The 16,345-nt window shown below is 31.9% G+C and overlaps 1 long non-coding RNA gene across 2 annotated transcripts in view; it reads left to right on the top strand.

Moving 5' to 3' along the window:
• The window catches only part of LOC139491986 (uncharacterized), a 31,244-nt gene that overhangs the window by 2,275 nt on the left and 12,624 nt on the right, over positions 1 to 16,345 (top strand). For both annotated transcript variants that reach the window (XR_011656685.1, XR_011656684.1), the window contains exons 2-4: positions 751 to 847; positions 3,438 to 6,393; positions 10,351 to 10,477. This is a non-coding gene — a long non-coding RNA (uncharacterized lncRNA). The remainder of the gene's footprint in view (positions 1 to 750; positions 848 to 3,437; positions 6,394 to 10,350; positions 10,478 to 16,345) is intronic.

The following is a 16,345-nucleotide window of genomic DNA, read 5'->3' as shown; positions in this document are numbered from 1 at the left end:
ATGCTAACTCAAGTATAGTTATTCTTCAATTCGTTTAATATTTGTTATTTTTCAATTAGGTAATGGCATTGTAAAGGGATGACACAGCCCATGCATACAATTACTTACTTTGCAACCGGATGGGTAAATTTTAGTTAAAAAAAACCAATTGAAAACTAAACTAATCTTATACTTAAAAAAACCATGATTCGTTCAACTTTGTACCGAATTGAGAAATCTCTCATAACGTATTAGATAAATTGAAAAAGAAACAAAATTGGATCGCTGAACTATGTACTCTTAGCTTTACCCAAAAGTTGGACCAACAAATTTAAGGGTAATATATCAAAACATATAAAAATCAACATAACACAACACATTAAAATGTTTTGTAATGGACCGATTACAATCTAGACAATTTTAAGTTAAAAGATATTTATAATATTATAACCAAGACAAATAAAGAACTTCCAGTAGGTTTTTGCTTATGTAAAAACCAACTATCATGCGAAAATGGTATTTATTTAATAAAGAAAAATCTATTTTTTATCTTTCATTTTTTTTTTTAAAGATAATAGATTGAAAATGTTCAGATGGAAACTACTGCATAATATTTTAGACATCAACAATAATCTGTAATGTTGGAAAGTAGTTAATAGCGAAACCTGTGAGCTATGTTTCAAATCGGATAGCTATAATCATTTCTTCTTTGAATACACATGGATAAAACATATTGAACATCAATACACAAACTATTTATGTATGTTATAGGATACAAAATTGAAGATGTTGAAGTACCGAACGTGAACTATTCGCAACATCGACTGTTTTGCTGAGTTTGATTTCGCATTACTATAAGACGTGTCAGGTATACATTGCTATCCAACATTAATGTATTTAGTTATGATGTTGTATTTGTAGTTATGTTCGGATATTGTTCAATGTGTTATAGTTTGTAGCTGTAATTCTTATTTTTTAATATTCTATTCGTATGTAAAAGTAAAGACAATTAATCACCCAGTGCATTTATAAAATTTTAGTTTGGGGCAACTTAACGGATGCGATAAATTTATTTTATATAGATATAGGAAGATGTGGTGTGAGTGCCAATTCATACAAGTAAACCATTAATAGTTTGATTTAGAAGTTATACCTTCATATCTAGTTAATACAATTAATTATCATATGTTACTAACATAGTTCTATGTTAATTAAATTATAATTGTTATATTAAACATCAAATCCCATAATTACAAACCTGATTGTGAAATACATGTATATCAAACTTTTAGAAATATACCCGTGACGTCACTTTTAACTGTGATGTCATTTTTTAGTGTTATCCAGTCGGTGACAATTCATGGTTCTTTTGTGCTGTTTTATGTGCTGTCTTATTATTTCATACGAGTTTGTTTTATTCTGTGGTTAGTCATCACCTCGGAGTTGACATGAACATCAATTATATGGTCATTTTTTTTTTTTATAAATTTACTGTTTGAGTCAGAATTATTCTAAATACTTATTATTTTCTTATACCAGGCATAGATAACCTTATCCGTATTTAGAACAACTTTTTAGAATTTTGAGTCATCGATACCCTTCGACTTTGTACTTTTTGGCTTTCTTTACTATTTTGATATGAGCATCACTGTTCAGTTTTATGAAGACGAAACGCAAGTATACAATTATAAGCCTGGTACCTGATAACTATTAGCATGTCGACATGTCCTATTGTAATGTTTATTTATGTATTTCTCTGTCCTGAATGTTCTTGCATTTATTTGTTCTGTAGTCCTGTCATGTAATGTTGTCATGTTAGTGTTATATTTAACACTGCCAATAAAGCGCGAGTTTTGACTACCTGCAAAACCATACTCAACCCACCATTTTTTCTTAGATGCCCTGTATTAAGTGAGGAAAATGGCAGTTATTATCTTATAGTTTGTTTCTGTGTGTGTTTCATTTTCGTTTGGATTTTTTTGCACTTCAGTGTTTCTGTTGTTTCGTTGTTTTCCTCTTATAGGTGATGTATTTACCCCGGTTAAGGTTGGCAGCCCGGATTTGTTTTCTCTCAATTGATTAATGACTTTCGAACAGCGGTAAACTACTGTTGCCTTTATTTAATATTATGAACTAAATCATATTATAACAACTGTTTGCTTTGTGATGTATAAATGTTATAATTAATCAGAAAACAGAACCAAATATGTGAATATGATGTCAGTCATAAAAATGAAATTGAAACAAAAAATTATATCATCCAGAAAATTCCCTTCTAAGAAAATTAAAAATGAATATCTTAGAAATTTGATTCTTTCTCTTTTTTGTTTGCATTCGGATGGCTTAGAATCACAAAAATTTCATTAAAATTAAAAGAAGAAAATTTCAAGAAATAGTATATTATTCTACGTTTGGTATATTTGAAGAATATGATCATACTATAAAAAAAAACAATCGTAATTTAATCCTACTGACCAGTCGAGCCCAGAAATTAGTAACCATGCTTTTACTTTCGTTTTTAAAATCCCAAACTAAAAGCCAAACAAAAGACGGTAAAAGTTACGTTTTCGTTTTCAATGTTAATATAATAAGTAATACCGACAGAAATAGCACATAACAACATGAAGATCGCCACATGTGGGGTGTTGGCTATGTTTGACATGAGGTGTCGGTTTCAAATCGGAGAAAAACGACCAATGTAAGTCAAGTATCAAAATTCCTTTTTTGTAATTGTTAGCACCAAATAATGTATTGCACGGATGGAACCGAACCATTTTTTAAACCTGAAACAAGCATATGAAGCCTTAAAATCTACAACAAGGAAAACTAAGGAGAGGTGTTTTTAAAAAAAAAAAGAGCAGTCAAAACGTCTAATATGCTTACTCGAAATAGATTATTCTACGGTTCCTTACGTGATATTGATTCTTTGGTTCTATCAAGTCTAAAAAAAAACTTACCTTGATCGTAAGTCTACGCTTCAAAACAGCCGTCCCGTTTCAAACATATGTGACATCTCACATGTGGCGTTTTACACGGTGGGTATTGCAATGGAAAAATTACACTTGATACGAGTATTCGATACACCATTAATTTGACCATTATTTATTAACTGATTACTGAAGCAATCAAACAAACCATGACAAAACATTTCAATCAAATTCATGAATAGCTACATTTTAATGCTCATCATCAAATTACTACATAGTTTCATTTTTCATATGAAAAAGGGACCAAACTCTTTAAAAACAGTACGTCAAACCTTACCGTAATAAGTCTAGTACTAATTGCTCCTCATAAAAAAGGTGTAAATGAAATTTGTGAAACCAAAAAGTGGGATAATCTTTTTGTTGTGTGAAAACACCCTCAGATATTTGAATTTTTCTCTCAACTAAACAGTTTATTTTTCAGTGCAATGATCAGACAACCTTTTTAATGTTTCTTTCCTTTTTTTGTTTTAGTTTTTGACTCATCCTTGCTGTTTAATCTGAAACGGTGAATTAGAGGTTTTAAAATGATAAAAACTACTGCTTGTAGTCTAATAATCATCGTTTTACAGAATAAACGATAACGGATGTCTATTATAATTAGAAGAATTTTGCAGTGTTAACAAAATCATCAAGATACATCAAAACGTTCAACAAGTTCAAAACGTTCTTTGTAAATGTGTTACCTACCGTGAAATAACCTGGCTACCGTACAGTGTATGTGTAAATGTGTATGTTTGTTATAGCAGCGTTTGACGCATTCCGCAGTTTTATCCACCGGCATTGAGACTTGTCAAAATTATCGGATACCTAGAATATGTCAAGAAGTGATAAAGTTCTTCGTAAATGTGTTGCCTATCGTGAAGTAATTGGGCGACCTTAAAGTGTATGTGTATATGTATATGTTTGTTATAGCAACGTTTGAAGCCATCTGCTAATTTATCGACAAATACCGAGACTTGTCAAAATGATTGGATACTTAGAATACGTCAACAAGTTTTAAAGTTCTTCATAAATGTTTTGCCTATCGTGAAGTAAACGGGCGACCTTAAAGTGTGTGTGTATATGTGCATGTTTGTTATAGTAGAGTTTTAAGCATTCTGTAGTTTTATCAACAGTCATTTAGATTTGTCAAAATTACTGGATACCGAGAATACGTCAACACGTGAAAATATTTGTTTGTAAATGTGTCACCTGCCGTGAAGAAAGCGTTAGATCGTTAAGTGTATGTATGTATGCGTTTGTTTGTTATAGCAACGTTTAAAGCAATCCGCAATTTTATCGACAGATACCGAGATTTTTCAAAATTATTAGATACCGAGAATACGTCAACATGTGATAAAGTTCTTCATAAATGTGTTGCCTACCGTGAAGTAAACGGGCGATCTTATTGTGTATCTTTATATATGTATTTTAATATAGCAGAGTTTGGCACATTCCACAGTTTTATCCACCGTCAACGAGATTTGTCAAAATGATTCGATATACAGAAAATATGTCAATAGTTAACAAAAGTTCTTCGTAAAAGTGTTACCTACCGTGAAGTAACCGGGCAAACGTAAAGTGTATGTGTATATGTGTATGTTTGTTATATTAAAATGTAAGTATTCCTCAATTTGATCCAGCCACCGAAATTTGTAAAATTATTGGATACAGAGGATACGTCAACAAGTAAAACAGTTCTTCGTTGAAGTGTTACCTACCGTGAAGTAAATGGGCGAATGTAAAGTGCTAGTATATATATGTATGCTTGTTATAGTAGAATTTCAAGCATTCCGCAGTTTTGTCCACATTCACCGAAATTTGCCAAATTAACAGATACCGAGAAAAAGTCAACATGTGAAAAAATGTTCTTCGTTAATGTGTAACGTACCGTGATATTACCGTGCGACCGTTAAGTGTATGTATATAAGGTGTGTTTAGTAAAGTTTGAAGCATATCACAGTTTTATTCACTGTCTTCGGAAATTGTCATTATCAATTGATACTAAACATACGTCAACAAGTGAAAAAAGTTCTTCGTAAATATGTTGCTTACCGTGAAATGTATGTGTTTGTTGTTAAAGCACCGTTGAACCATTCCGCAGTATAAGTCACAATCACCGAGGTTTTATCAAACTTATTGGATAGCAAAAAAAAAGTCAACAAGTGATAAAAACAAGTTCGTTGTAAATGTATTATGTTGGCTTCACACATTGTCGATTATTGCACCCGTTTTAAATCAGACAGCGATAAGACACGAAAAGTGAAAAAGTCGGATCACCATCCTCAATTATCTGGAATGTCCTATCATAGTTTGAACGCAGTAGTTTTAGTTCGTAACAGATTCCTACGGGTCGTGAATGGTCCGGATAGTTCGACGAAGCACCCCGATAGTTAGGTGCGTCCCGTAACCTTCGGGGAAACTCAGCCGATTTTGTCTATTCGGATTACAAGCGTGACTATGTCGTGACAGATTCTGCTGTATCGGATATAAAATCCTCAAATGTTCTGTGTTTTCTGGACGGTATCCTGAGGAACGGGAATAATCTGGAGAATTTTTTCATTGCTGTTTCTGCCGATTGTGTCCAAATTTCATCCAGATCTTGTCGATTGCGAACCGTCTTTGCCGAAACCGTTCCGGAACAGTCCCGTTATTAATACGAAATTTGTAAATGATACACACGTTAGACAATTACAGAATGCAATACGACTGAGACCAGACAAAGCCGTTTGCAATGCGATAGAGCGGACCGTGATAGGATTATGTTCCCAGTAACTCATCATCCCGATCTGTCGGATAATACTCGGTAGAATCGGGATGCAGTCGTGACAAAATCGGTCGAATTTTACCATGCAAAAGATACAAATCGGATCAGAAGTGGATAGAGAACGGGATTATCGGGACAAATTCGCTTGGAAACGGTTGAATATCGACGCTTCCTGAACAAATTATAATTAAAGTTTGAATTTCCATCCACGATTCACAAGATCTTGATCAGACTTTTGACACATTTTTATCGGGAATGGTCCTTTCAAGGACGGCAGTGAAAATCGTGAATGTGTTACCCCAGCTTTACCTACCATAGAATAAACTGGCAGCCGTAAATTGTATATGTGTATATTTGCCATAGCAAAGTTTGAAACTTTATAATTTATAAGGTTTGATTTTGAAAAGTATGCTGATAGTTATGTTCCTTGATTTAAATTGATTCTAATAGAATTGTACACCAGTGCCTGTATAACTACAAATGATTTCAACTGTGATTAATGAACAGCTAGGTCACATATAACGGGTCACTTTAGCACACACATCAACTGAAACAATTATAACTCGAAGAGAAAAGAACGATTGTAGTTAAATATCAAAGCGAAACTTTCAGAAAGAGAGCAGTGAGAAGAGCCCGAAGAATAACAAGATCAATGCTGGCCAAGAGAAAGTAAGACAAAAGGTAACTCAAGTTTACTTACTCGTAAATTTATCTCCTATATTTTCGTAATTAATTGATTTATGTATGACATGTTTATTGCTGGCATTGGTCGTGCTAAGAATGACCCATTTTGTAACCTGATGGGTATGTTCAAGTAAAAAAAAAAATATTTGCAAATCTATCATATACTCAAAGACCTTTTAAATTTATACACAAAAATAATCGTTTAGCCGACACGAGGTTAGCCTAGTTATCTGTTTTCTTCAGGACTAACTACAGAGAATTTGTTTGAATCGATCATTATATTGCCCAAACGAAATGAGTTTCGCATGCTGTTCATTGAACGGACCTTGTAATGCGTTGAGTGTTCCCAAAATTGTTCTGAGATAGTGAAAACACCAAAATAAGATAATGCTAGTACCACATTATTGTGCAAGAAGATTTAAACATATGCATGGTCACTGTTCAGCGTTTTTAGCAAAGAAAAGCGCGTCGAATGCAAAAAATAAATAAAAATAAAACGCATATCTTTCATTATTTTCTAAAACGGAATATTTAAAAAAAATCTATCACCAATTTAAAATGACAGTTACAAACTAAAGCGAAAAAACAATACAAATAATTCTCTCCGGAACTATAGTAAATGAAATTTATTATTCATTTCATAAGCTGTTACTTAACCATGTTAACGTATGTCGAATTTTCAAGTTCTGGTATAACATAAGTAAACAAGTATGTGTCTTAAGTACACGGATTCCCCACTCGCACTATCCTTTTCCATGTTCCATGGACCGTGAAATTGGGTAATTATCTAATTTGGCATTAAAATTAGAAAGACCATATCATAAGCAACAAGTGTACTAAGTTTCAAGTTGATTTGACTTCAGCTTCATCAAAAACTACCTTGACCAAAAACTTTAACCTGGACGGACGAACGGAACCACAGACGGACGGACGAACGGAGCCACAGACCAGAAAACATAATGCCACTCTACTATCGTAGGTGGGGCATAAAAAACTTCAATCGACCAAAAGTTGGAATAATGTGATAAGGAATACCGTGTGTACTACATGAGTAGCTGACAACTGCATTTAAAGTCCTTGCGTAAAAGATGTAATACCATTAAGTCATAGTACGTCTCATCTGGTTGCGTACGAAAAAGGGTAGAAAAAATATTCCCTTGAATTTGACAGTTGTAGGTAATCAATCATCCAATTTCTGGGTGATAAACATATATCTTGGTTATTTCAAAACGTATTATATTTTAATTTGATTCTTTAGAATATTTTCGAAACTTGAGGTTAAATGGTTACTAAAGCCTGTACACAAAAAAAGGGTGAATGGTTAACTTCCAGTCATGATTATTTTCTTATATGTAAGGCAATGTTAATTTTGTCTATAGTACTGGACAGGATAAACTTTACTCATTCAAAGTATTTTTTTATATTTGAAACCAAGATGAACTAAGCATTATTTTTAAAAAGTGCAAATTTAACCAAGACTTTAGGTAAACATCAATGATTGTATTACACCTGAAAATATATCTGTAATTGCATAAAAATAATAAAAACAGCATATCACAGGTGGAGATCTTTCTGTAATACGCCTCTTAAGCTTTGGTCACACCTTACCGGATAGCTCGAACGGACGCCGAACGGATTACTTTTTTCCAATCCGTTCATGTCCGTTAGACGTCCGTTCTTATCCATTAGACGTCGTCCATATCCGTTGCATGTCCGTTAAGCGAACTTTTTATCCGTCGACGTCCGTTCTGTCCGGTGGAAAATTTTGAGCATGTACAAAACTTTGAACGGACGTCCAACGGATAAAATGTCCGTTGAATGTCCGTTAGGCGTCCGTTTTGTACGGTACTCGTCCGTTTCGTTTCTGTTTTGTATCCATTGAAGGTGTGGAAGATAAATTCACCAATGGACTTCTACCGCACGTTTAACGGATAAAACGGATGTTAAACGGATGAGAAACGGACTTCTACCGGACGTATAACGGATAAAACGGATGAAGAACGGATCTGAAATGGATAAATGTCAATTGAAAATTTCGCGTCAGAAATGCCAATTATTGGTGTGTCAGATTTCTTAAAGTTCATGAATTCTTATTATTCATAATCGATCTTAGAGTATAGGCACGTCTTCACAATCAAGCAGTTCCTATTCAGGCCAGACACTGCCCTTTGGAGGAACAAACCAAAAAAAGTAACACAGAGAAATATTTAGGCGATTTACATGTATTTTCGCCTTTGATTTTTCCGTATATCTTGTTCATCTGTTTTATCCGGTACGCTTCCGTTAGCTGTCCGTTTTATGTGGTACTCGTCTGTTGGATGTACGTTCAACATCCTATCTGTCCGGTACGTGACCGTTTCACGTACGTTGCGTATCCGGTGTGTGTCCGTTATGCATCCGTTACACGTCCGTTTTATTCGGTCAGTACATCAACGGACTTCCAACGGATAACAATTTTGTCAACGTACGACTTTTATTTTCATCCGTTAGGCGTCCCTTCGTGCTATCCGGTAAGGTGTGACCGAGGCTTCAATGATGAACTAAGAATAAATAACAAAAGGTCTTTGTGCAATGATATTGGGCATGTTTGAATCTTTAACAAGTTACTGATCGTAATCATTTGTGTTGATGTTGAGATCAGACGATAATAGAATAAAGGTGTAAAACTGTAGAGTTCTTGAATGTAAGCGAAAAATCAAATTCTTTTAAGATTGTATTGTGTGAAAAAAAATTTCCTTTACCTCGAGGAGCCACACCACAAAAGCTTTTACGGTGTGTGCAAAATAACGAAAAAAAAAATAACTCTTACTTCGCTCGTACCCCTGAAAATTTTACCACATATGTGAAAATATTTTAGCTTCGAAACGAACCATCATTTTGGACAAATCAATGGAGAAAAAGGCTACCACTACCGACTATCTGTAATGAAAAGTGCATCTTTCTCTAATTTGTAGATTATTTTAGAATATGTCAGAGTGATTCTTCAAATATAGCATCTGCTCCACCAAGGCAAATTTTAAAAATGAAGGTTTGTTGTCTTTTATGAGTTCCTAGTAACTAAACTTGGTGCTAGATCAAGATTTTTTTTATTAAAGATCTGCAACAAAAACGAATTTGAAATGAACTATTGGCACGAGACTTTAGCACTTCTTTTAGGCATAATCAATGTGGTTGTTTATTTGAGACACTTGAAAGCATACGTCAATTTCTTAAAGAAGGAACTAGTTTTTGATTAAATATTTACTGTTGTCATATTGCAAGGCAACATGACACTAAAAAACCAAAGGTTTTGCCATCATCAGTAACATCGACAGTAATAGCTGATAAAACTTTTGAAATTTTGAAATACTAAGGCTTTTCTACCTCAGAAATAGATTACCTTAGCTGTATTTGGCAAAACTTTTAGGAATTTTGGTCGTCAATGATCTTCAACTTCGTACTTTATGTGGTCTTTTAAACTTTTTTGGATTCGGGCGTCACTGATGAGTCTTGTATAGACGAAATCCGCGTCTGGCGTAGATACAAAGTTTGATCCTGCAATTGATAATGAGTTGTTTGATACGAGTATTCGATACGTGTGTTGTACACCAATAATGGAACCATTGATTAGTATTTTATAACGAAAACAATAAAATAAAACCCAAGACAAATTGATCTTACAAATGCAGGAATTGTTATATTTTAATGTACAGTAACATATTATTAGATAGTGTCATTTCTCAGTGAAAAAGGGAGTGTCAAACATTTAAAACCACAGGACATTAACTCCTACATCTATAAAGAAACTACTGATTGCTTATAAAAAGGTTAACATGAAGATTAATAAACCAAAAGGGGGATTATCTCTCTGTTTTGTGATAATATTTTTAGAAATCTGATTTTTCTCTCTCAATTATACAGTTTATATTTCATTGAAATGATTAAACAACCTTATCAATGCTTATTTTGTTTCAGATTTTGCGATAACGGATGTTATAAACATATGAATGATGAAGAAAAGCGCTTTGAAACGAGAATGATTACAATAAAAACTTATTGTGTGAAAAGGGAACCCCTTTACCTTGAATATACATCACAACAGGTAAACGGTGTGTGCTAATTAATTAAAAAGTTAATCTCAATCTGAAATCTTTTTGTACGGGTAATATACTTCTACTTTCGTATCGTGCAGATTAAACTTGTGGAAAATCCAAATTAAAATGAAAATCAAAGTTTCCTTCTGTTATGAACACTTAAGGGCATACCATACAGTAACAGGGGAGGTAATGACGTTGCTAACGTAAATTGTTATTTTCGCGACGTCAAACGTTGACTTATCGGGGAAAGGTGTAGTTTTCGGCTGATTTTTATCATTCAAACTGATTTTACTCAAAAACGAGTTTATGAACCCCTCTTTTTTAAAATAACATTTTGTTTGATTACGTAAGAAGATTATGTGTACCAATTTTCATGAAAACGTAAATAGTGCGATTTGTTTTAGTTTGATTAATATACAGCAAGAAATGACGGTTTTTCCTACATTTATGATCATTTAATTAATTTGAGTTATTTTTTAATTTACAAATTTATGCAATATTTATATAATAATATATAAATTACAAATAATTTAACAAAAAACAGATCGTGTTTATCTTTTAAAACAAAAAAGTTATGTATTTCTATCAAAAGGAAAATACGTCCACAAATCCGTATTTTTAGGAAATATCTGAAATTTGAACCTCAATTTACTCAAACAGTAACATATGAAGGTATATTTTTTTATTACATATTTGATTTAATCAGGAAAAAAAATTGCCTACATGCAAATTTTCATAAAAATTTAAATACGGGATAAAAACTGTATCGTATGCCCTTAAAGGGATAATTCGCGATTTTTCACTTTTCATCTTATTATGTTCATAATACCATAAAAAACCTATTCACCAAGTTTTATTTTGATATGAAAACTAATAAAGAAGAATTGGGAATTATTTATTTTATTTCTTGAAACTTCCTGACTTAAGTGACGTAGTTTAAGTCTTTTTGCATGCCGAGAGTGAAATTAATCTCATTTAAGTCTTGTTCGTTAACCATCTGATAACGTGATTTAGCGCATCGATGACTTTTGGTGTAGCTATTAACCAACGAAAAATAAATGATAGCCATGCAACTTTTAAAATTAGATCGTGTGATTTTTTTTAAACGAATTTTAATAATAAAAGTAAATCATACAATAGAACATTTTTATGATATTTTTTTCTACAAATACTTTAAACAAACATATGAAACTGACATGATCGATAGTGTATTAAAAGTATATGTTTGTATTCTGACCTTTTTGCTTCATTCTAGCAAAAAGTTTCACTTGCTTGTACGGTGGAAATAAAATGTGTATTGTTTTGTGACACTTAGTGAATGTTGAATGTGTAGTACTAGTTTAACTCAAGGTAATTAAAAGATTAGCATTATGTAATTTTAATCTTTTGATCTTCGTTCAGTGAAATCTAGGCGTCAAGGTTCACTGGCATTTCAGGTATATTTTTATATTTTGCATAAGATCACTTTTAAATGAATTATGACTTCTGATTACTTTTGTAACGATAAAATACTGAATTATTTTAATTGAATAAATTTATTATAAATAAAAACAGCCTTCTAAACACGAGTGTATGAACTAAAAAGTGTACTATTCTAAATTAGAATCGGCAACCTTAAATATTTCAAACGCATGAATACTTCAGCTATTTGAAAAAAAGATGTTTTTTTTTTTTAAAAATTAGGAAATTAAAGGATCTTCTTGGAATGGAATCGAAAAGATATTCTTTTCAAATGTGAAAAACATCAACAAAATTTATGCATAATCGGGAATGTCCTAATTAAAAAGTCTTCGTCTCACAACGTATAATACTTGAATGTAGGACAGAAAGTCACAGGACAAAAAGTCACAGACAAAAAGTCACGGACAAAAAGTCACGGGACAAAAAGTCACAATTCATTTTTTCTGATTATTTTCTTTGAATATAAAACGCTTATTTCTACAAAAATATTTTTCTTCAACTATTGTATATAAACCAACTTTGTAAACAAAATTTATCAAAAAATTATCTAAGATGATTAAATAATCAAATAATGAAATAAAATGTCAAAGTGACTTGGCACTTAAATGGCTTCATAGTGCCTAGAATTTGGCTAGAAATCTTTCTTTTGCGTGATTAACTTTATTTTTCAAATATAATGAAACATTTCCTAACTTTAATATGATTATATTTATTGAAAAGTAAATATTTCAAGATATTTCTCTTATATATTCAAACAATTGTCAACAGATTATTTGTGACTTTTTGTCCTGTGACTTTTTGTCCTACCAAATTTGTGACTTTATGTCCTGTGACTTTATGTCCTGAGACGTTATGTCCTGTGACTTTCTGTCCGTTTATCTAATACTTTAGCTATTTGACCAGCGATGTTTAAAAAAAACAGAACGAATTTTAAGTCTGTTTTAACTGGCAAGAATACCCCTAATGCGGACAAGCAGTTTATTCTTTAAATTGCTGTCATTGAATATCAAGAAAGAAAATAAATCCCGAAATTGATTTGAAACTTTGATACTCTATAGTTTTCCTTGAAAATATTCACATCCCTTGAGGATCATTAGTGTACGCCCAGTTGCGTATATATTACATGCATGTCGGAACAATTGTGATGATGACGAATTTCTTCCTTTGTTCGAGAACAATTTAATTGATATATAAATCTGTGATTTTACTATGTCCATAACTTCGATGAGCTAAAGCAAGTTATATATCGACCTGTATTTAAATCAAATTGGCTCTCTTCTTCTTCTTCTTCTTCTTCTTTTGGTATACAATAGTCTATTACATACTGTTGGCATACGTGGACTAGTCTATTTACAAAACTTTAACCCCAATTTACACAAAATGTATGTTTCTTTCTTATGTTCAATGTATACATGAATATATTTCAATATGTGCTATAGTTCCATAACTTATTATCCAGGCGTATAAACGAATGGTCGACAAGTGCGTACATTTTTAAATCAATATTTCTGGTATGTATCAATCTGTCCTTCACTATTGACAACTAGTATATATAACATTTTACCAAATTTACCCTGGGAAAAAGTATTTATATAGATTTTTATTTCATCAAATCTGGTTTTTTTTGTATTATTTATATCTTTATAAATGATATTCTTTACACCAGAAATGTTATTTATAAACAAGCGTATGCGTTTAGCAATGACTAGTATATTATATCACTTTCGGACACGTGAGACAGAGGTGTATAATATACACCTAATAGTTCAAAATGGAAAGTTATAAGTTATCGGCCGTGTACACTGATCAATACCCTAAGAAGTGAAACGATGCATGAACTTACAAGCCCGACAGGAAATCGCTTGAATACCTGGACGTGTCACCTCACACCCCTCACAATACCTTTGGGAGTAATACCTTTAGCCAAGCGGGTGATCAGTTGAGAAAAGATCAGAATTTATTTGAATAAAGTTTATTACATAAAAGAATTATGAACAAATTAGATTTTAGAAAACAATTCAATTTTCAAGGAACACTTATTTATGATTTGAACTTTGACTTTTTAACAAATTCCAATAATAACAGACCATGGTTATTTTTAAAACAAGTTGCTTTCTTTAAAAAAAGAAAAGCAATACACGAACCTAAGACCGCTGACTGCCGGGTCACCAAAAGATTGTTGCTGAATTTGTGTTTGCTTTTGAATTGAAATAATTGACTGTGAATAGAAGAAGTCAGTTGAAAGTATATATTTACAGCTTCTATTTGAATAGTTATTTTAATGCTTGACTATTTTATTCATACTTGGGAATGGTCATCATTTTTCCGATTATAACCCTTTGGAAAATCCTAATTTCTACTAACCGGATGACTTTAAGTCTTATGCAAATTGCACAAACCTACTCAGTTTGCTTTACAATGTGGAATTCTGGATGCATTTATTTTATCTATCATATCTTTATATTTTGTTTCCTACATGAATGCCTATATATTCTCAACTCGTATTTGAAGCTGTCTGTACTCATGGTAGATGTTGTATGCGGTGAAATCTGTGGCATGCAATTGATTGGGACCTCTATGAAGAGACTTATTTTGGTCTCATAAAACCTCTCAAATTTTAAGAATTCCTGATTTTACTTAAATCAATTCAAACATTCTACAGGGAAACTTAGTTTTGCCGAAAAATTTCTTAATTCAGAAGTTTATGAATACCTGTACACACTTTCAAATAACCAATTTATATAAAAAGGTATGTAGATATAAAAAGATACCAGAATTAAAATGATGTATGCCAGACACGAGTTCAGTAGATACAAAAAAGCATCAGTGACGCTCGCATGAAAAAAGTAAAAAGGCTAAATACATTACAAAGTTACGGAATCTATTCCTGGGGTAGACAATCCTTAGCTTTTCGAAAAGGTCAAAGTTTATAATAGGACAGTGTCTCAAAAAAGAAACAAAAGAGAAACAACTCGAGGTCAGAATACCGTTAGAAATTATGACCGTGCTTTAAAGTCACATGTGAAGCTCTATCTGCCGTGTTCTGAATTTAGATAACAAAAACGAAAATAAGCTGTCACGAGTGAATTTGATAGTATTGCATGCAAGTAGTATCTTAGCGCACGAAATAGTAAATAGAAAGCATCTCACTGATACGCAGGAAAAGAATACGCATTTGTATCATCACATATCTTAATGTAATAGTTGAATTCGAATGTTAAACGGCCTACATGTTTAGACTCCGGATTCATTGACATTTTATCCGGAATTTTTGAGAACGCAAACCGATAGTGTGGTTTTGAAATGTGATCTATAATGCGAATGAATCAAGAGGTGTAGGATAGTTGGTCAACACAATGAATACAATTTTCAAAACCGTACCATATAGTACAAATATGTAGATGCTATACGGTCAAACTATTAAAACAAACAAACAAAAATTGAATTTAAATTTTATAAAAAACTAACGTTCCTATTAGTATTTTTTTTTCAAATTCTTTTGAATATATATGGGCAGTTTATTTATCGAATGAATCTACTTTTAAATTCTAACATTCCACTATGTGAATATATTACTATACAAAATATAAGCAAAGACTTCTAAATCCATACTAAAACGGTATGAAATAATCAACATTATGGTTGTAATTACATTTTGTTGTGATTATTGTAAATTATTTTTACGGTTGTTGTGAGTTGCAAGGATTTAAAATCATGCTTTATGAATTGAAAATACACAAGTATTTTTATTCACGACCGTTTAAAATTTAAATATTTACTAAATTTATCTTAATTTCCGTTTTATGGATATATTACAATACAAAAACATAAATAATAATTACTCATAAAACCTAAATACTAAAATGGTATGAAATAATTAACGTACACATATAAAGATTATTGTTTATAAACAATTTTTTTTGAAGGATGCAAGAATTTATTGAGATTTAATTTTTATGTTTCCTTTACAAATGAATATTTAAAAATACCAAAGCAGAGTATCTTGTAATATAAAATACTTATTTCTTAATTACAACTCTAAAATAATCTGATTTCAATCATTGTTAGTTTCTTCAGAAACATAAATGCAGTATATAATTTGTATATATTTCTTTGATTCCGATTGAATGAAATACTTTTTATAAGAATATTATCTTTCTGTTTTCCGATCTAATATTAATATTTTAACCAGAATCTTCTCTCCCGTAAGTCTATGATGAAATACACACTCAATATCCCGTTATTAAATCTTCAAACATAATTAGTTCACATGTTATCGAGACAACATACAATACCACGTTATAAATTTGACCGAGATACACACAGTGTACAGTGGTCGTTTTAAAACAAATATAATTGCGTCGTCAAGGGCCATCAAGGGACCATAACAAAGACGTAGATAACAACCTGTT

This window comes from Mytilus edulis, chromosome 1 (genome assembly GCF_963676685.1).
Source record: "Mytilus edulis chromosome 1, xbMytEdul2.2, whole genome shotgun sequence".
In the NCBI taxonomy this organism is placed as follows: Eukaryota; Metazoa; Mollusca; class Bivalvia; order Mytilida; family Mytilidae; genus Mytilus; species Mytilus edulis.
The sequence above is the reverse complement of the archived record's forward strand: the minus strand, read 5'-3'. Positions and strand labels throughout refer to the sequence as shown.